The 23,358-nt window shown below is 35.7% G+C and overlaps 1 long non-coding RNA gene and 1 pseudogene across 1 annotated transcript in view; one reads left to right on the plus strand and one right to left on the minus strand.

The window, feature by feature from the left end:
• Positions 1 to 23,358, plus strand: part of LOC109376342 (uncharacterized) — a 332,696-nt gene that overhangs the window by 174,368 nt on the left and 134,970 nt on the right. The gene's annotated exons all lie outside the window — the stretch shown is intronic.
• LOC109376341 (cytochrome c oxidase subunit 7A-related protein, mitochondrial pseudogene) lies at positions 2,020 to 2,400 on the minus strand (annotated as a pseudogene).

Below are 23,358 nucleotides of genomic sequence, written 5' to 3' on the forward strand. Positions count from 1 at the left end.
GAAGAAATTTCTGTGGTAACTTCCAGACATTATAATCATAATTACCTTTGTCCTTATATAGCACCTTGACTCTGTCTCCTTTTTCCTGTGTTCTTTGGAATACTGGATACATTGTAATCACAGCTTTATCTAATTAAGTAATAATATTTAAAATGTCAAAGCTCTCCCTTCCATAGGAACCCGTCAGTGGGCTGCAATGGATCTGTGCTCACTCATGTTATTGGTAATCCCTAGGAAAATGAGGACAGGGATCAGCTGATGCTAAAAGCATCATGCCCCGTTTTTACAAGGTGTTTGATCCCATCTCACACCACCCCCCACCATCTTTCTAGCCTGTCTCTCCCTTCTGTGACTTCTGTTTCCCAGTGGGTAAAAAAGATTATTCTGGAAATTCTACCAGGACAAATTTTTACTTGCAAGAAAATGCAATATACAATTTTGTGTGTGTGTGTGTGTGTGTGTGTGTGTGTGTGTGTGTGTGTACTTAACCTTAAAGTCCATTCCTAGAAATATATTAATTTAAAAGACATAGGGAAAGGGCTGTTCGAGTGGCTCAGTTGGGTAAGAGTTCGCTCAAGAGTGAGAGCTCTGAGCAACAGCAGTTCAAGTCCTGGCCCAATCTGAGCTGCTGCTGAGCTGCCAACAGGTGGTAGGATGGCTCAGCTAAAAAAAATTTTAAAAATAAAAAATAAATAAATAAAAGAAATAAAAGATGTAGGGAAAAATTATTCCAAAGACAAAATCAAAGAGCCATACTTAAAATAGATATTTTTCTTCTAAATTTTTAAATAATAAGAAATGAGTATTATATACCATGGGTAAAAATAAGTCATTAAAATATGTTATAGGATTGTCTGACAACATGTGAAATGTTCATATGTTGCTACATAAAACACTTGCTAGAATGCAGTCTAATATTCTGATTTAAAAATATATATATTCAAACATCAAAAAGAAAACTTTCATGGCAGGGGCAATCACTGTACATTTTGATAATGGGTGATTATTTAGGCTTTTTGCTTTTACTTCTGTTTTCCAAAGACGACCATATATTGTTTATATAATTAAAATTTTAAATCAACAAAGAAAAATTAACACTTTTCATAAAAAAAGATCAGTTTCTCACCACTCTGGAACATTTGTATGATTGCTAACTGCTTAATTAGGACTTTTATTACTTATATTACTTATATTACTTGTGATATTCAACTTTGAACATTGAGTTCATTAATGGCAAAAAATAGATGAAAATAACTATTTGTAATGTTTTTGTTTTGTTTTTTTCCATTCATGTATTTATTCTACAATCATAATAAATCATAATTTAAAAGCCATAACATTTTAATAGGTAAAGGAGACTGTGTGTCACAGCTGCATTGATAAAACAGACATCAATCTAAAGTGCAACACTAAACAGGTGTTCTGTACCCATGGTGGAATAAACACATAACAATTATACATAAAATTTCTTGAAGATCTGAGATGAAGCAAACAACCCTTTGAAACAAACTGCCCGATGAATGGAGGCATGTTGCAAATAATTTCTACTAACAAAATTTACTGCAAGATGGAAAAAATCCCCAAGGTAAGGCCTAACTCAAACCCCTCATTTCATACACCTGGCCTTGGCTTCTGTCTTCCTTCCTCAGTCACATCCAAATCCAGAAAAGCTTCTGCACCTCATGCTGGAGAACACCACCGCAGGCCCCGAGGCCCGAGGCCCAGACTGCCCCTGAGGAGTCCTGTGCAGCCTCCATCCAGAGCCTCCGGGGAAACTAGAGCCCAACCCCAACAGCAGCAGCGTTTCTTTGAACAATAGTTTGAACTGTTGAAAGAGTTCTGACAGGCCATGTGCACTTCATAATCCAACCAAAATACTGTCTTAATATCGTTCTATTTTTTTTCCTTGCAAAATGTTAAGTAGGCCATTCAAGTAAAAAAAAATTTTATAGAAACCACAAAGAATAAAAATTCAAAGGGGTTTATGCCGAAAAGCACAAGAGTCCTCCACAGCCTAACTCATTTGTTTCTGGGCTGGGAAGCCCTGTAGAGGGCGATGAGGCAGTAGATGGTCCCTCCCACCGTCAGCGCCAAGGTGGTCCGGTACAGCATCTGGTCAGGCAGGCCTCGTTTCAGGTGGATGGGCACACCATTGGACTTCTGGAATAACTTCTGCAGCTCTGGAACTTTGTTTTTCCCAGCAAAATCATATGCAGTATAATCAGAAGTCAGTTTAGTTGGCGTGGCAAATATGATAGGTGGTGCTTCTGTGGAAACCACAGGCTTTACTCCCTGCGGGCTATAGGCGTCAGAAGCCCATGCTCCTGCCAATTTCTGCGTGAAGCCACTAAATTTGTAGTACATGTCTCCCTGCGTCTGGCTTCCCACAGCCGTTGCCTGGGCGACCGCCCCAGAGAAAGCTATTTGTAATGTTTTCGATGAAAGCCATCTAACAGTGATTTCTGTACATTGCTGAGATTCTGGTAAAAATATTTATCAGTCACCTGTTTAATCAGAGTGTGTATGTGAGACCCTGACAAATGTATTTTAAACAGTGCCTCAAGGAATTCTAATGTACAGACCAAATTTGTGAACTGCTAGTGTAGAGGCAGCTTTGATAAAATACCTTTCCTTTTTAATTTTATTTTTGTGCCACTTACAATTTTTTGATTTTTGTAACACTCTTCCTTCAAGATCAATGCTTTATAATTTTCCTCACATTTATAATTATCAATGTTTAGTAAATTTGTAAGTGCCTATAGATAGGGCTAGAGCTTTATAAGCTTCATTTGCCAGGTGAACTTTTAACAATAAACTCAACATAAATTAGTTGACATAAAGTGTTACATAGCACCATATTTGCATTTCTTATGGTAGATACAGTCATTCCTTCTTTATTGTAATAACTGAGACCTATTGGTGGCATTAAATATGTGTGTATGTATGTGTGAAATAATCCAAATTTATTCCCTAAGAGCTGATATGTATCTATATATCTCACTTAATAACACCTGGAATTTAGAAAGCTAGTTTTCAGTAGGTCATTGGGCTATTTGGTTGTGGAAAGTTCTATAAACAGTGTGTGCACGTGAATATTTAATAGTCTGTCATAAAGACCATATCTACTGCATGATACCAAACAGAAAATGTCACAGCCTCCCAGGGTTACTCCTCCCCTGGACGAAACCAGAAAAATGCCAGCAGCTCTGTAGTTAGTTGCACAAAGATCTTCCACTCCCTTTCTAATGAATCTTGGCATCTTCTCAGTCTGCATTTCAGTTTCCATTTATACTATCTGCCTGAACTGGACTGAGAGCAGGAAGTCCAGATGTCATCACACATAATGTGAACATTCTAATTTGAATCATATTTTCAAAGTCCAGTGTCTTGGGCTAAGAGGAAATATTCATTTTTAAATGAGGCCTATAATATATTCCTGTGTCTTCATATTCTTCCACTTACTATGCTTTTGATTTTCAAAAAAAAAGATTAATACACATCTGCATTTTAGTTTCTGTTGTCAAATGTTTATTTTGTTATTAACAGAAATAAGAAATATCAAAACATTTTGTCCACTCTGCAGGGCAATTTGTATTAAGGTTTTAAAAAGTACATGGTAGATCAAAAGAGGTAATAGATAGACTATTAATGTTTTTTGTTTTTTTTCCATTTCCAATACTCATCATTTGATGTAAACACAACATTATAGAGCAATAAACATTAACCATTAAAATCTGACTGAGTAATCGTTAATTGACAGCTCAAGTAGATGGCCTTCTGTTTTTTTTTTTTTACTTTTCCTGAATTTTTTTGTTTCTTTTTATTGTTTTAATTTTCAGTTACAGTTGACATACAATATTCTATTAATTTCAAGTGTACAATGTAGTGATGAGATATTTATATACCTTATGAAGTAATAATCCTAATTAAGTCTAGTACTCTTCTGTCAATATATGTATATATAGTTATTACCATATTATTGACTATATTCTTTATGCTGTGCTTTACATCAGTTTTATTTCTTTCAAAAACTATTGAACAAAATATCTCCAACCCTACCACCACACTTATGTCCCCATTGATAATCCCCATACTTGTAAAGTATGTTTTAACAGTTATGCAATCAGGCCTTGACCATCTGGGTATGCACATTGATGTTGGGCAGAATTAACACAGTCACAGAATTTATGGAACAATCTGTGATTTTGATGATATATTCAGCAGCAGTTTTCTGATTTCAAACAACTTGAGGCATTCTTCAGAAATTAGAAGACTGCCAGGCATATAGTTTTGATATTGATGTTGGGCCCTGCAAGCTTTTCCATTTTGTAACCTAATTTTCCTTACATGTTCCTGGTTATTGCTGCATACAAAGGTAGAGAATTGTTCATATCTTTGCAGGATGTTGTGAGTTCATCACATTAAAAATGTCATCACACCCGCACCACCACCACCACCACACACATACACAAGAGAGCAAATTCTTCAGTGTTTCTTATAGAGTGAGCAGCCTGCCTTCCGAGGCTCTGAAATAACAGGGCATTACTTTAATATTAATCTCCAAGAACACTTCATACCCTAAGCTGAAAATTCATCTATTGTTCTATGTCCCATCTCACATTATGCCCAGACACTCAATATACTTCTCATGTAAGACATAAGAAATTTTGCTACAGTAGCACCACGTGAAAGCATGCACACCAAAGTATCCATCAAGTTACCAAAAACTCTCCAAGTTAAAAGATAAGCCTGTTTCTGTTATTAATTTATTCCTCCCCAAAAGAAATGTAAGTTGAAAATGAAACTGGCTATGCAAATTAAATTTCAGCGACACCAAAAGCTAACATTTCTTGCCTCCCAATTTTATTTTGCTTAGTCTGAAGCAGATGGTAAACTGAGCAAAAGGTGGATCGATTTTAAGCTGTCTTCTAGTACATTCTACATTTAAAGGATTTTTAACACTAAAACATTCAAGTGTGTTTCTGCTTTTTTTTTTCCTCCAGAACTACGGAACACATGAAATTATTCTAGTACCAGAACCACCCATAAAATTTCATAAACATAAGCAACTCCCCCAGATGTAAAACAGTTATCCCAGGCAAATTCTTTTTATTTATTTATTTATTATTTATTTATTTAGTTAGTTAGTTAGTTTAGCTGAGCCACCCGCCACCTGTTGGCAGCTCAGTAAATAAATAAATAAATTTATTTATTTATTTATTTCAGCTGAGCCACCCGCCACCTGTTGGCAGCTCAGTAAATAAATAAATAAATTTATTTATTTATTTCAGCTGAGCCACCCCGCCACCTGTTGGCAGCTCACAGCTGCTCAGCTCGGGCTGACTCAAACCGCTGTTGCTCAGAGCTCAAACTCTTGAGCGAGCTCTTAACCAACTGAGCTACACGGCCGGCCCCCGAGACAAATTCTTATAAACTGAAATAATACACAGTATTAGCTAGATCTGCCCTTCAGATATCAATCATGGAGCAGAGTAGAGCTTGAGGGTCATTTACAAGAAGGAACATTCGAGAAGCATGAAGAAAATGCTAAAAGCTATTCTTGCTTCTGGCCTGAGCAGAGCACTCCTACTTCGCCAATTCTCAGAGTCTATAACTTGTTAATTGAAACTTCTTTGTGAGAAATTTCCCATCAAAAGATTGAGATGCCAGTCTTTCCATATTCTTAGAGAAAATCCCCAATGCCCAGTGCTACTTCTCCATATAAGAAAATTGAACCTAACCTGCCTTGTTGCAAAATTTAAGATTTGTCATGTTGCCACCCTTAGTCTCCTGACCTGACTCAATTGCCATTTTTGCCTTAATGTTTAGCTCATGTATGTAAAATGTTTCCTGTTACGAGTACCCCAAGGTTGTATCTCTATTGTGACAGCTTCCACTGCCTTCCTTAGCGGGGTGCCCCTCTCTCTTAACATGGCCTTGAACCCTGTACTTCTCTTGCATGTGTTGGGATCAGATTCCCATATATCTATGTGACTGCTCCCTCACTTTTTATTAAAAACTTACCTCTTTTTCTTGCCACCATATTTCAACCCGTAACCCCAACACTTTATATCCTCCTTTTCTGCTTTTCTTCTTTAAAGATTCTCCCTAACATAAAATTATGTTGCTCATGTATCTTGCTTATTTTCTGTCCCCTTCCCTAGAATGTAAGTCCAGTAAAGGCAGAGGTTTCTGTCAGTTTGATTCCCTTCTGCGTTATTACCATCATGAAGAGCGATGCTAACTTACCCTCACTAAATATTTCTTGACTGAGTGACTGAGGTCTAAATCCCCAGTTTCTATTCTTCTGTCTCTCCTCCTCCGCATAAATCACATAGCAATTTTAGTTCTGTGCCAAAAGGAACTGTGCTCTTCCTGCCTTGAAATTCTGGAAGTCCAAGAATCCTGTCTCCGGGGCAACTTCTTCCTAGGTCCCTTAGCTTTAGAGTCAAGTCATCTCTGATGACTGAACTGAGTCATCTGTGGTTGTTGATGTATTTCACTGGTTGTGCCCTGAAGGACCACGAACATTGTCTTCCCTCAGCTTTGAATTGTCCAAGTTCTGAGGAGTGTTCCTTTTGGCCATATTTCTACTTGTAGCGAGGGATCAGCCTCCTGTGTTCTCTTTCCTTTCAAACAGGCTCAGCTGGTTTGCTTACTTGCTTTCAGGTTTATTTATTTGTTTGCTTTTATCACTATCTACTTAATTTGGCCTATCTCTCCTCTACCATGCAATACTTGTTTTTCCTCACAGTAATTTCTTTATTCTTCCTCCCTGGCTTCTGGATCCTGAATTTTTTTTTTGTCAACATTTTTGTCCAGATTCTATTTCTTGAAGTGTCCCTTGGTAAAAGATATTTATTGTGTTCTGAGTTGGCCAAAGCATCATTTTGTTTTTCTAATCAATTTTGACCATATTCCTCTTTCTAAGTAGGGCAGTTTTAACATCAGTCATATTACCTATAGGAAGAGCTGGCATTTATAACTCTGCTGCTAAAAACAGAGCCCTACTTGGATTGCTGCATCTGATCTTTAATTGAAAATAACCTCCGGCCAATGGATTTGAAACTGCCACCCATGTTTTCTTACTTGTTTTCTTTGGTGAGAGGTTCATTGATATTTGTTCCCATATTTAACCCTTCACCTTTATGTCCTTAATTCTGTTTGCCTATGAGGACTTTGCATCCCAGCTTTCTAGAATCAGACAAAGCCATATTTATTCTGCAGTTTGAGTATGACTATAGTCTGTTTTAAATTAAACTTATAAAACAGTTTGATTAGAAATTGTATTTTTTTAATTATGTGTTAATGTCATTGAATAAAATTTGTACAAGTTTGTGGATGACTTTCAGGCAAAGTCTATTTACTGATTATGTTTTCATTATCACATTTAATATATTTCAAGATATTATTTACCAAACTCTTCATCTTTTTAAAACTTACTTTACAAACTCGACTGATGATGACACCATTCATATTTTGCCACTTAAAGTTGCACACAAGGTTTCTTGAAAAAAAGTATGTGTAGAGTGAAACATCATGAAATTATTTTCCTCAGAGTTCGCAGTCCCTGTCAGTTATTGTTTTTATTTTTATATCTATTTCTCAGGGCCCTTTACCCATAGGTAGCAACTAATATATTTAGGTGGCGGTATTCATTCAGGAAGCCAAAATAAATCTAATCCTTCTGCTACATAATATATCTTTATTAAATAAAGACACAAATATTTCCCTAACTCTCCCATTTTACATATTAAACATCCTCAGTTTCTTTGATTATCACTAATATTGCAAGATTTCAGGAGCATTTAATTTGGAAAGTATTTGAGCACATCAATGTTCCTTTTGGTTTTTGTTTTTTTGGTTTTTTTTCAATGTTCCTTTAGAATAGTGACTCCCAGAACTCAGCATTGTACATCAGATGGGGCCTGATTAGTGCCTAGTCGAATGAGACGATCGCTTTTTTCATTGTGTTTACCTCAATTCTGCAACCTAATATTTTATTCATTTCTTTTGACAACCATGTATACAATACACCAATACTGAGCCTGCAGTGCCACTTTCTTGGCATATCCACTAATTTTGTAATTTTTTATATGACCCAATGTCAAAATAAGTTTTTCCCATCCTATGGCTAAGGTTGACACTGTGAACAAACTCATTACTATTTTTGAAACTAAGTATTTTTAAATGATGTGACTGAGACAAATTTAGTCAAGATATTTTATTATAGTGTACACCAATGTATGGTATGTTTTCTGAAATGCTGGCAATGCTGAACATACATCAGATATATTACTTAGGATGAAAATTGATGAGTTTAATTAAAATGAGTTTATGACTATGTAAACACTATTTTCATTATTAAATGTGACTATGAGTATATGTTGGTGATCATCAGGTACCTTATCTATACCAACTCTGTTCACAAAAACATTTTGTCTCACCATTAGAAACATTCCATTATATTTACTCTTTTGTCAAAAACATTATCATAGATATTTATAGCGATTAGGAATACTGATCAAGTAGATTAATTAATAAAAATTTTAGATTAATTAATTTAAAATTTTTGGTTAAAAAACATTCACAATATACCTCGATAATTTTCATGATAGACGAAATAACATCAGTAAAATTGTCTGGTGTGGTTAATGGAGCATATAAAATTAATGAGAACCACAATATTGAGATGATATGCTTAACATTTTGTCAATCTTCAAATGGTCAAAAAATTATTTTTTAACATTAGTAAAGTTAATATAAAATAATAGGGCTTATCTACTTTATAAGAAATTATTTAGTTAAGGAGAAAGCAAATTTTTTACAGTTCTATTAATATTTAGAATGTCAAACATTTAAGTCATTTTTAAATTAAAGATATAGGCACTTATGTTCCTTTGCTACTTATATTCTTAATCTAATGTTTTAAAAAAACTTATGGATGTTTGAGGTTTTTAACATCATAATACATTTTCTTGAATGTTACTAAGATTACTCTGTGAAGTGTTATTCCTATTTCATGGAAGAAGAAACAGAAAATTTATGTAACCTCAGTATAGATACACAGATAAAAATAACCATTAAGGACTTAAGTTTGGTCTGCTGTTTCCTACTTCAGTGGTTGTCCCTTAAATTACCACTGGCCCTTGTCTCTGTTACCACCATTACCATGGCTCAGACCATCTTTGCCTTCACAAATTACTGCTTCCAAGTAGAATTCTAGCCTACTTGAGCCAGCAAACTGATAAAGTGCACTAGTGTTTACAGCTGCATCCAAGGTTAAGGACTATTGCTTTGGTTTGCTTTGGGGAAAAAAGGCAATTAAATTTTTTCTTGCTGTCATTTGCTTCAGAGGACTATAGCGCTCTTTCACATTATTATTGTGATTATAGAAGTACCATATCAATGAAACATAAGCCTCTCATATACATATTTAACCTATATAACATGCCGTATTTTAAAAAGTACAGATTTGCAATGAGATTGTTATTACCAAGTCCTAAACAATAACAAAAGAATAATAAAGAATTAAAAGTAAAAAAGGATGGCCGTTTTTCTCTCCTAAGCCAATTAGAACACGTCCAGGAGTCCGAAAACTCAAAGCTTCCTCCCACTTATCAGATCCCCCAACTAAAAGACTAATCAGCAACAGGTTTGGAAGATAAAAAAGGTGGGGATTTTAGAGGAGTGGTTGCAGAGTGAGGGTAGATGTTCAATTTCCAAAGACTGAAACTCCAAGAAGAATATAATTTAAAGCCAATATTATTGCTATTTAGGCAAATAAAATATCAGACAACCAAAATACATAAAGCAAAAATAGAACATAGCTTTGTGCTACTCCCACTGAGTTATATCACTGTAGTATCTTTGGAAACTATCTGGGTTATATTTATATGTGATAATAATCCACAAAAAATAATTAGCATTAAATAACCCAAAAAAGATAATTATAGCAGCACAGTTACAAAATGTTTTTTTTTAATACAAAGCTATTTCTGGAAAGATTTCTCTTTAAGATGCAAAAAATAGTCTGTAGTTCATATACTAACCTACTAAACATACTTCATGGAAGGTGTGACGTATATCTTCCCCCACATAAAACCCACACAAACTATTCTTATTTTCTGCATATGAACACACCTGGGGTTCAAAGTAATCATGACTTTCTAAAATTATTAGAATGAGGTTTACAGTTAAACAGTGCACACTGACTTACACACACACATACACACAATCACATACATATACACGTAGACACACATACACACACACATATTAACCATTTGTAAATAAAAATTTAAGAATTGTGTAAGCAAATTTTAAATTAAATAAAATTGTGTCATCCCATGTGTTTATTAAGATTCCTTCTGATGGAAGGAGTTGTGGCATTACTGGATTATGAGGAGTTCCACTACACACAATCTCCAGACAGAGTGTGCCTATTTTTCACAGTCCTCTATACAACCTACCTGTACAGGAAGATGATCATAAGACCATTATACTGGGAAGGGAAGGAAAAAACTCCTACTATTTTAACTTTTTCTCCTTTTTAAAAACAGCATGAACGAAAGTTACTTAGAAATTTTATTTATGGGTTAGAAACTATCAGTCTAATTAGTCTTATTAAAGTCTAAAAAGAAACTGAAATATGTAATGATTATGGAAACAATATTCTTGCATATTTAACAAATAATTTAAGGTATGAGGTATGAAAAAAGATTACAGTGAATGTTTAAATTTAAAAAAAAAATCACTGCAGTAAAAGAAACATTGCCATTAATCCTGTACCAGAGCAATGTATGACACGGAGCCTTTCCGTTGTGATCACAAAATACGGTGAATGTTGCTGCCAAGTGCCATCTAAAAGAAAAGCAGGGATCTTCATTACGGGAAGCAGTGCATCGAACCTTAGTAACGGTGTGTGACAAGTTTCAACTTGTTCAGTGCAGTCAGTTGGGTGTGAGCTACTGTTGAGAGAAGGTGTGTTTTAAAGTGTGCCATAAATCATCCTTCATTATGACAATGCTTCATGTCACACATCACTTCTGGTATATTGCAATTTCTGTCAAATAAAAACATTACAGTGTGTCCTCATCCACCTTATTCACTGGACATGGCACCATGTGACTTCTGGCTCTTCACCAAAGTCAAAATGATTCAGGACATGGAGGCAGCCACAACAGCGTAACTAAGACACTCATGAAAGAGGACTTCCGGAACTGCTTCAGAAAGTGGCAAGAACTATGGGATAAGTGTGTTCAAAGTGAGGGGGAGTATTCTGATGGATATTAATGGAAATGTGTCTTTCAGTGTAGTAAATTTTTTTAAATTTAAACATTCACCATATTGTTTAATAACACATCATACAAGTTCTACCAATTTAATTTTTGAATTTACCACAATATGCTTACATTGGCAGCACTGTACAAACAGCTCAGAAAGGTTTCATAACCGTGGTACATCAGTGTCTCACAGCTGTGTTCATGTCAATGTGTGGCGGTGTCTTGCTGAGTGCCATTCATTATTGTTGCGTGTTTTTGTGTGCCATCCCAAATGTCTGAGCTTGAGTTAGAGCAACAAGCAAACATTAAATTTCTTGTTAAACTTGACAAATGTGCAAGTGAAATCAGGGAAATGTTAGTCCAAGTTTGTGGGGATAATGCCATGAAGAAAACGGCAGTGTACAAATGGATTAAACGTTTTTCTGGGAGGAATGAACATGTCATTGATGAAGAGAGATCAGGAGAGCAATTAATGAGCAGAACTGACGAAAACTGCAATAATTCATCAAATTGTGTGTCAAAATTGTCAACTGACTGTAAGAAACATAACAGACCAAGGAGACATTGATAGAGAAACAATCAGGAAAATCTTAACTGAAAATCTTGGCATGAGAAAGGTGTGTGCAAAAATGGTCCTGAAGGAGCTCACTGATGAACAAAAGCAAAGGAGAGTCAAAGTTTGCCAAGACATTTTGGAGATGCAAGATGATGCTTTGGGCCATGTTATGACTGGTGATGAAACATGGGTGTACCAATACGACCCTGAAACAAGGCGTCAAAGTGCACAATGGGGGCTGGCCGAGTGGTGTGTTGGTTGAGAGTTGGCTTGGGATGCCAGCATTGAGTGGCAGGGCCCCGGTTCGGATCCCACATGAGGGCCAGTGACACTGCACCCTCTACAGCTAAGATGGTGAACAACAGCTCAACTTGGAGCTGGGCTGCCGTGAGTTGCTGGCAACTGCATAGGCTGCAGTGGGGCTGGCTGGCAGCTGGCATGAGCTTTTGTGAGCTACCATGAGCCACCATGAGTGGCCATCAAGCGACTGCCTCACCCAGGAAGAGCTCAATGATAATACCAACATTGGCCAATGAAGCGACATCCTCCACAACTAGACTGAAGAACAAAAGGACAGCAACTTGTCTGTTCCCCTTCCCTGATTCCCCAATGCTGTTCCCCTCCCCCAATTCCCCAATAAAATAAAATAAAAAGTGCACAATGGAAGTCAACCAATTTTCCACAACCAAGAAAGTTCCGTCAGTCAAAATCAAGAGTCAAAGCAACATTGCTAAGCTTTTTTGACATAAGAGGGATTATTCATTATGAATTTGTACCAACAGGACAAACAGTTAACCAAGTTTACCATTTAGAAGTGCTAAAAAGGCTGCATGGAAAAGTTAAACGAAAACTACCTGAACTTTTCTCCAACAATTCATGGCTCTTGCATAACAAAAATGCACCAGCTCATAAGGCACTGTCTGTGAAGGAGTTTTTAGCCAGTAAACAAATAACTGTATTAGAGCACCCTCCCTATGCACCTGATCTGGCCCCCAATGACTTCTTTCTTTACCCGAAGATAAAGCAAATATTGAAAGGAAGACATTTTGATGACATTCAGGACATCAAGGGTAATACAATGACAGCTTTGATGGCCATTCCAGAAAAAGAGTTCCAAAATTGCTTTGAAGAATGGACTAGGTGCTGGTTTTGGTGGATAGCTTCCCAAGGGGAGTACTTCAAATGTGACCAAAATGATATTCAGCAATGAGGTATGTAGCCCTTTTTCTAGGATGAGTTCATGAATGTAATTGTCAGACCTCGTACACATTACTGTAAATTTTACATATACCTGCTTTGGAAACTAGTTTGACAGTTCCTCAAATGGTTAAACATAGTGTTACTATATGACCCAGCTGACCCAGCAATTCCACTTCTATTTATATTCTCAAGAGAAATGAAAACATATGTCCACACACAAACTTGTACACTTATGTTTATAGCAGCATTATTCCTAATAACTCAAGTATCTGTCAGGTGACAAATGGATAAAGAAAAATGCATTATATTCATACAATGGGATATATTATGTGGCCATAAAAAAGAATGGAGTACTGTCACATGCTACAACATGGATGGACTTTGTAAACATTGTGCTAAATGAAATAGGCCAAACAAAAAAGACTGCATTTTATATGATTCCATTCATATGAAATGTCCAGAATAAAGAAATCTATACAGTCAGAAAACAAGTTAATTGTTGTGAGGACTAGGGGGCACAGAGATGACAGGAGGATTGAGTGGGGAGGTTATCGCTGAAGGTTAGAAGCTTTCTTTTAGAGATAATAAAAATGTTCTAAAAGTACTGTGGTTGGCAGTTGCACATACAATACCAATGGATGGATTGAGTAATATAATTATTGCATAAGCTATGTTTTTTTAAGTGATGGGAAATAGGATTAGCATAGATAAATGGAGTCGAATGATTAGCTACAAATCTTTAGCCAAATAACATATCTTCTCTTTTTTAATGTTATATTGGGGACTACTGATAAAATTGATGTCTCAGTTCATTCTTTATAAGAGAATCTAATGAACAGAATAAAGGAACAACAGAAAGTCAGCAGATGGAGAAAGAAAGAGGAGCAGGTGTAAAAATCTCCATCAGTCCAGTGTAATTGTCAGTTATCTGTATACAGCTAGCAAAGGCCTGGCTTCCTCTGATCAGTCAGGGCCACATGGTCTTGCAGAACACATTCCCTGTAGCGAATCACTGGGAAAGATCAATGCTGCTGATCAGCTGAGTAACGCTAGGCCAACCTCAATTTAACTGCATAAGTATGAGAATGTTTTTGGTAAGCCGCTTCTGAGTTTTAACTTTTTTCTGATGGAATATATTTTTAATAGTTGGTGGCATGAATTTGGGTGTAACCAAAAAGAGGTATTCTATAGGAGATTTATTGTTTCAGAAGAAATTCCTCTTACAATCTGGGATAAGGCACACCCTGAAGAAAGGTCTGTGTTTCATCCCACAATGGTGGACAATCTTTTCCTGCATAATGGCCAATCTATGGAAAACAAAAATGTTTATTGGCAGGACTTTCATTTATACAGAGGGTGCCAAAACAAAAACTATACATATTTTAAGAAAGGAAAAAACTATTAAAATTATAATACTCAATATATACCGATAACAAAAGATGAATACAAGTCATGTGTATATGTTTTTTTGGCACCCCCAGCATTTTTTCAAAACATCAAAGTGTAGAAACTGTGATCAGACTTACATATGATTTTATTATCACTAAAGGATTTCTTTTTCTGGGGAAAAAGGATTCCATAAACAAAACAGCATGCAAACATGATTGTAATGCTGTGCTTTTGATCATATGTCGGGTAATAACTGATTGTGCTGGGTGAAGTGTTGGAGGGATTTCTTGGTTCAGCCAAGACCAGAAAAAGAAAAGTGAACACCAGGAACAGAGAGTGAGTGCTGGGAAGGAAGAAGGGAGAAAGATGGATGGCATGGATGGTTTAAGAGATCATGTCCCGACATGATGAGAGGTTAACAAGTGACTGCTTTCCCTCTCCACTCCCAAACTTTTTAGAAAGGAACACTTTTGTTTCGATGCTATATTAGTTTCTTAAGGCTACCACAATTAAATTATCACAAACTAGGGGACTTGAAACAACAGAAATGTATTCTTTCACAATTCTGGATGCTAGACATCCAAAATCAAGGTGCTGGCAGGACCACTTCCTCTCTGAAGACCTCCTTGACTCTTCCTCGATTCTGGTGGCTCCCAACAATGTTTACAGTTCCTCTCCTGGTAGCTACATTGTCTGCCTCTGTCTTCACATGGCCTTCTCTGTGTGTAGCTCTGGGTATCCTCTCCTCTTCTTATAAGGACACCAGTCAGTAGATTTCGGGGCTACCTTAATCCAGGGTAACCTCATCATAACTAATCTACAAAGACCCTATTTGCAAATAAGGTCACATTCATAGGTACTAGGTGTTAAGGTTTGAACATATCTTTGCGGAGGGGAGTCATAATTCAACCCACTACAAATGCTTCCTTTGGAGGAGAGCTAGTGTAAGCAGGAAATCCTTTTATGTATATTGCATCTATGTCTCTTTATCTCATTTGGTATTGCAAAGAGGACCAACCCTGTCCCAGAGTCTAATCCCACCTTGGACTGCTGACAGCAGAAGCGTAGTTTTTAATTACTCCGCTTGGGGATTTAGGGACTAAGTAGAATTGTTATGTGCCAGCTTTAACATTTTTAGGTGTTTTGTAGCTGAAATGATGTTGCAGGACACATAATGATACTAGATAGAGACATACAGCCTATGATTGCTATGTTGCTCTGTATGTTTTACAGGAAGTTTGCCTCAAGGGTGCTATTTTGTGAGGATATGTATTTATCTTATATTATAAATATATTTTATATGTAAAAATCTATGCTGGGTTTAATCCAAGTAACACAAAAAGGTAGAATAAACTGAAATCACACCACACCTTATATTGTGAGTTTTTAATGGAGTCTTCTAAAAGGAAGAGGAAATTTTATATAAATTTATAGGTGAGTTTTTCAGAAACAATTTAAATGACAGATGTAGGCAAAGAGTTATGCAGTTCTAAGAAATGAGATATATATTTCTTATACAATATTTCAATACTATCAATACCATTTAATACTATTAATACTATTCACCTTAATATTATTCTCCCTTCATATGCTTAGAATACACTCTGCAAAGATCATGAACACACATGTAAAAAAAAAAACAAGAAACCATGAATTACATGTATTTTCAAGCAGTTCATATTTTTTTTGCTTTGCATAAATCCATTTGATTTATCTTCTAGCACAGTTATTGCTCATTCACCCCATTGTTTGGGGGAAAGGGTAGAGCTAAGTGCTAATGATAAATATTTTGTGCAATCCAATCTGCTACCTCTGGGCTTTTCCAAATTACAAATTAGGTGCTCTGATTTAGGGTGAAATCATAAATATAAATTATAGGGAATCACAGGGAATGCCAGCATAATAAGCTGAAGTACACATGGACTATAAATTTGGCAATTGCATCTATTGTAGTATTATTTTTCTCCTTAATTCTGGAACCTGTGCTTGGAAGAGTTGTTGAGTTATAATACTATACTTAATGAAATGTCATCTTGGGATGTATTCTCTGTCTTTACATTTCTAGCTGTTTTTCTTATTTGGATCATTTGTAATCAACTGGATTGTATACTGGGCAATCTCCTGGCCCCTTCATCAGGCAGAACGATTCTTAGGATTTGGGTGTATTCAGGGCAGATAGCAATGCTTTAGCTCATATTCAGGGACATCTTCTCACTATATTAAGCTTCCAGACACCTCTCATTCAGATCAATCTCTCATTTTTTCTAAATAATCTAGGTTTTTAATATGAGTATCTCATTTATCCAGAAGTCAAACTTCAACCAACATAAATTGTCCTGAATACAGTCATGAAAGGAAAAACATTGTTAAAGAATTGCAAGGGGAGCCATTGGTCCTGGTGTTCACATGCTTTCCTTTGTAGGACATCCCTTTGTTTTCACAACAGAGCCTACTGACCATGAATTGTAAGCACCATCAAAGGGACTTGATTTAATAAACATGATTACTTGATCTCTCAGGCTTTAAGGTGTTCTCAGGTTACATTAAGTCATGTCAGCATAATCAATATTGGCATCATTATTTTAGAAACAGGTTAGAAACAGGAAGTACAAAAGCAAAGGGAAATGGTTGGGTGATATCAGACACTTAAAAATACTACAAAGTAATAATTGAGACTGAGGGATGATAAGAATCAGTGCCCCCAAAACTTGCAAAACTCTGAGTTTATTTAGTGAAGGCGCCTAAAAATTGAAAAGACAAGATAATACAACCACATATTTCTACAATGATAATATTGAACTCTCAAGAAAAGATTAAAGTACGTTTACTATGTTTTCTTCAGGGCAAGGTATTATGTAATATTTATTAGAAAGATTTCCAAGAAAAATTGTTAAATATTTATAATCTTAGCATTGATAGACTAGATTACTGTTATCTGGAGAATTATTTCATTCATAATAATTGTTCCCAAACAATAGCAAACAAATGATTTGTTTCTCTAAGATTGTCTTATTTCCTGTCAACTCATATATGTGAAATTGTGTCCTATTATAAAAGGCAAGATCACCATAGTAAAGTCTTTATAAATGTTGTTCTAAACTAGAGTTTTGCAAACATGTTTGCATATTCGAAACACCTGGAAATCTTGACAGTATTGGTCCCTGACCTCACCCCAGGCCAATTAAATCAGATCTCTAGACTTTGGTGTAGGTGCGAGATCTTTGTAAAATGTTCCCAAATGATTCTAATGTTCAGTTAGTTTGGAGAAACTCTGTTACAAGTGAATAAAAACATTCCTGTACCCACAAGATCTTGGATCGCTTTGTAACTCAGGAATATCCTCAGTTTATAGATGGAGTTTTGAGTCACTTGGTCTTTGTACCTTCTGAAATGAGTCAGAAGGAGAACTGCCTCTGAAATCCTGGGACTGTGCTTTAGAAAATAATCCATAGGGAAAGGAAAACTCCCTTATGAAAACTGTTACTGCATAAATGTTAGAGTGTGTGAATCAAACAATAAAAGGACATGGTGAATAAAGAATATTCTTCACCATGAAAGCTATTTAAGGTGTAAGTCAACGTCTGAGGACCACATTTGAGACATGCCAAACACAAAATGCATTGCTGTACTTCTACAGAAAATTGTTTGTGGAACATTATGTTTACAAAGTAAGCTTACAGAAAAGCATCTGATTACTGAATAAAAAATCTAAATTTATTAGGAATAGTCATAGAAAACTCGTCACAGGTTTTGGGAGCTTAACTAGGGGCTGGGGTGAGGAGCAGAGAGAGTTAGGAGTTTCCATTTTCCAAATGAAACAATCTAAACTGTATTTCTTTTATTACACAGGAAAAATAGTGATTCCCTTTCTGTGGTATAGATTTTTTAAATGCCCTTAATTTTCTTTCTTTATTTAAAAGCTTTTTATTAGCATGTAGCTAATATAATATAAAATATAGCTATTGGGTCAATGGGAAAGTCATGATGCATTTTTGCAACGAAAAATATAGAAAAATACGTCATGACTTTTCCGATGACCCAATAAAATATATTGTATATGTAATATATAATATTAGCTTGAGGTATGCACTATAGTTATTCAACATTTATATACCTAAAGAAGTGATCACTATGATAAGCCCAGCAACCATTTGACACTGCACCATGCTATCCCAATATTATTGACTATATTCCCTATTCTGTACATTATATCCCCATGATTTATTTGTTTTATACCTGAAAATTTGAACCTCTTACTTCACTTCACCTTTCTTCTCACTTTTTAAATTTTTCAATTACAGTTGACATTTGGTATTATTTTATATTAATTTCAGGTGTACAGCATATAGTTAGACATTTATATAATTTAAGAAGGGATCCCCCTGACTAGTCCAGTACCCACCTGGCACTATAGGAAGTTATTAACATATTAATGAACATATTGAATATATCCCCTGTGCTTTACATCCCCATGACTATTTTAGAACTACCAGTTTGTATTTCATAATCCCTTCATCTTTTCCACCTGCCTCTAAACCACCCTCGCATCTATCACAGTCTGGGAGAAAGCTGCCCTGCAAGCCTTTGCTCCAAACCCAGACAATTCAGTTCCTCCCCTTATGTCCCCAGTGCCCCCTGAGCCACTGCCCCAGTGCTGGAGCTCAGAGCGAGTGAGTTTGTCAGTGAGTAAGTCCATGTGCAGGCCCTTTAATAGGAGCACATGGGACTGCAGCCACCCTTTGTCTTACCCAGCCACAATCTCTGCTGGTTTTCACAGCAAGGTTCATGGGGACTTCTCTCCCTGGCACTGAAACCCTGGGCTGGTGAGCCTGGTGTGGGGCTGGGACCCCTCCTCTGGGAGGGATCTCCACTTTGAGATATGCCTCCCGATATTTAATGGTCACATGTGGGTATGGGACCAGCCTGTTCTATGTCTATGCCCTTTCTACCAGTCTCAAGGTGGCCTCTTCTGTATGTCGTTAGTTGTATGACTTTGGTTCAGCTGGACTTCATGCAATTCTCAAGGAAGGTTTTTCTGTAATTTAGTTGCAATTTTTATGTGGTCCTGAGAAGAAGGAGGTAAGCACAGCATTTACCTACTCTGCCATCTTGACTGGGAATCCTAAATTCCCTTAATTTTCATTAAGAGCTCCTCTTAAGCAAAACATATTTCAAATATTTAAAAATTATTAGTTTTATGTGATGAAACCACCAAAATATTTCATTTTGGTATAATATTAATTTATTATGAAATTAATTATCATGCAAAATATTTCTTGAAGTTTTAAATTAATAGATCATTTGTTTTACACTAAATGTTTTGTATTGCTCCATCCTCAAAGTGGTGCCATTTGAGATATTGGGATATACACTGACACGAAGATCTGGAAGGAGTAAGCTTGCTGCCTGAGAATAGGATGTCTTCAGAATACTAGTAGAATTAGGCATTGCTTTGTATTTTGCTTAAAACAGGCTGCAGCTGTGAAGAGGAATAAAAACAAAATGAAATCATTGCAAAGTGGTGTACCTGAGAGGTGCCACATGTTAATGAATATGTCCTGTATCTGTCACTCAGTAATACTTTGAACAGTGCAGCCATGTGTCCCATCTTCAGATTTGATTTTCTCAATTAGTAAGATCCGGTTTTTCTAGTAAGAGAAATTTGGACTGAAACTAAACTATTATGTCTGACACTAAATTTTAACACAAGGCTTCTGAACAATTGAAATTATATTACTATAAAATGTGAAGGAACCTCTCATGAATAGCATGAGTTTATATTTTAATCATTAGCTTGCTAAAGTGAAACAATCTGCAATAAGGAAGCCATTTCTAAAGAAGAGCTAGAACAAGAACATTAGAAACAGAATTTTAAATAGACAGAGGTTCAGGATAAAGTGATTTCAGAAGTCAAGTTTTCCAACTAGTTCTCATGGTTAGATCTAAATTTTTTTAGATAAATGTACACATTTGTAGAATATCTATGATGTTCAATCAGAGACTTATCATTTGGCATTTTTCCTTCATAGTTGTAAGAACAATTACAGACTATTGCAATGCTCCTTTCCAATGTTTTATTATTATTATTCTGGGTGAAAAATGAAATAATATTAGAATATGAATGGCATTGTTGTTTTGTTTCCTAAAGGGAAATTATTTCTACTTTCAGAGTGAACATTATTATAGTTAATATTATGTGAAAATGAAATAGACATGTGGAAAGGTCAAGCTGGTATTTCTTGGTTATAATTATTATATCTTACTGCAATTTCGCAGAAATTCAATAAATGGCAATAGATTTATTTTAAAAGATCTAATATCATAACAGTTAATATTTGTTGCAGCTACTCTTTGCTAATTTCTAATAATTCATCAATCTAACCTATATGTTTTGGCATTACTAAAAACCTTGTTCAAACTACCTTCAAATAACTGCCAATCACAAACAAGGAAAAAAGTTATATATAAAACACAGCACTCAATGAAAGAACTCTTTAAAAACGTTATTATTTATATCATTGATCTCATTCTTCACTGATCTCCTCTCTAATTGTATAATATCTTAAAATTAACATTGGAACAACCTAAAATTTATTAAATACATTTATTTTAGTCCATTAGTTTGCATATGTTTTCAGGCAAGAAGCAGACATGTAAACCTATTATCTTTAAAATAAGAATGTGTATTTATGCAGTATTTCAAGTTTAATAGTTATTCATTCTCAATGTAATAGTTTTTATATTTAATGTCTCAAACATTCTTACAGACACCTAACAATTCTGCCATATTTTGATACCAATGACCTAAATATGATTGCAGTCATAGGACATTAGAACAGCTCTAATGCACAACCCTTACTTGTAAAACTGTAAAGTAAAAGGCTAGCCTGGTACTATGAGGACAGAAGGGAGGACAGATGAACTGTTATCAATATGGCAAGAGTAGTAAGCTAAAGCACCTCTTACAATAATCTGACTGTAATCTTATCTTCTTTTCTCCTTGATTCACTACTTTTCTTCCCTAGTATACTTTCTATTTAGCCACACTATAAATAAAATTATTTGAAAATGCTGCTGTTTATTTCTTTTTAAGTGTCCCCAAAATAACAATTAAATTGAAACTTTCATATTCCAATAATTTAAAAAATTTTGGGTTGACTGGTTAGCTCAGTTAGTTAGAGCATAGTACCGATAATACCAAGGTTGTCAGTTCGATCCCTGCATGGGCCACTGTGAGCTGTACCCTTCTTAAAAGAGTCAACTATGACATTGTAGCATGAAAGCAATGTGTAGCCGGTGACCATAGCTGTTCCCCAATAAAAATTTTAAAAAAAACAAAAAAAACGGGTCTCAGGTTCAATCAGTTTGGAAAACCCTGGGAAAAGACAAAATTAAATATGTTTTGTTTTGTTTTAAAGTATAAGTTATCAAATGAATTATATATTTTTTTCTGGCCCTTTAGCTGTTATGAATATAAATTTTGTTGTCTTTGAAGAGCTTATCTACAGAAATGGAGTGGACTAGCATCTGAGGTAGTAATCATCTTGTCAGGAGTGGAACAAACATTTGTGATAGCCAGCCTCCAAGATGGCCTCCTTTGACACCCCCCCCACTCGTCTCCTGTATTCACACCCTTGTGTAGTCCTGTTCCAAATTTTATTAATTATGTGTGACCAATAGAATATGGCAAAAATTATAGTTTGTAACTTTCAAGATTAGACTGTAAAAGACACTGCATCATTTATTTTGGGCACCCTCTCTTGTTCTGTTGTATCTCTCACTCTGGGGGAAGCCAGCTGCCATATTTTGATAGCTCAGTGAAGAGACCTGCATGGTGAGGAATTGATGCCTCCTGTCAACAGCCATCTCAGTGAGTTTAGAAGTGAATCTCATGCCCAAGGCTAGCTTTCAGATGGCTGCATTCCCAGCTGACAGCTTGACTGCAATCTCATGAGAGACCCCTGAGCTAAGCTGCTCCTAGATTTCTGAACCTCAGAAACTATATGACACAATGAATGTTTGTTGTTTTTAGCTGCTAAGTTTCATAGTAATTTGTTATGCAGCAATTGATAAGTAGTAATACACCATCTGAGAGGAATACTTCCTTGGTGTGCAAGATTGGATTTTTGATTACCAATATATCTTCCAACTCTAGTAGTTAGTTTAAAAAATGTAGGTGGGAGAAGTTTATATCTAAATATTGTAAGCAAGCAATGTAACTGTAGAGTTTAGCTAAAGTAATTATACAGACAATGAAATATTTCTGAAGGGAAAGATAAATAACAAGTAATCTTCATAATTTCCCAGTGATAGCCTATCCATCTCTGCTACACATTAGAAGTTCCAAAGATTAGGAGAGCTAGTGTGCAGGTAACAAATAGCATTAATCATAGTATTAAGACAGTAGTTGACTGAAATAGCAGATTTGTAAGATATATCTGTATGTATAGTTACATTACAGTAATAGAAACAAATGCATATTAATAAACTCATGCCTGAGATGAATGTATGGATATCAGACTTGCCCAGAATTCCAAGTTCTATAAAGATTACTATTGTTTGATTATATTACCTAACTAGTTACTAAAGGTTATACCCCGGGGGTGCCAAAAAAAATGTATATACATGACTTATATTCATCTTTTGTTATCGGTATGTATTGAGTATTACAATTTTAATACAGTTTTTTTCTTTCTTAAATTGTGTATACATTTTTTTGGCACCCTCTGTATATATAGCTCACATGCTGATTTTGGAAGGCTTCATTTAAAACAATCACAGAGAGGGCCGGCCGAGTGACGTGATGGTTAAGAACTGGCTGGGGATGCCCGAGGGCTCCGGTTCGGATCCCACATATGAGGGCCAGTGACACTGCCCTCTACAGCTAAGATGCTGAACAACAGCTCAACCTGGAGCTGGGCTGCTGTG

The sequence above is a fragment of the Hipposideros armiger genome, unplaced genomic scaffold (assembly GCF_001890085.2).
Source record: "Hipposideros armiger isolate ML-2016 unplaced genomic scaffold, ASM189008v1 scaffold_1105, whole genome shotgun sequence".
Classification (NCBI taxonomy): Eukaryota; Metazoa; Chordata; class Mammalia; order Chiroptera; family Hipposideridae; genus Hipposideros; species Hipposideros armiger.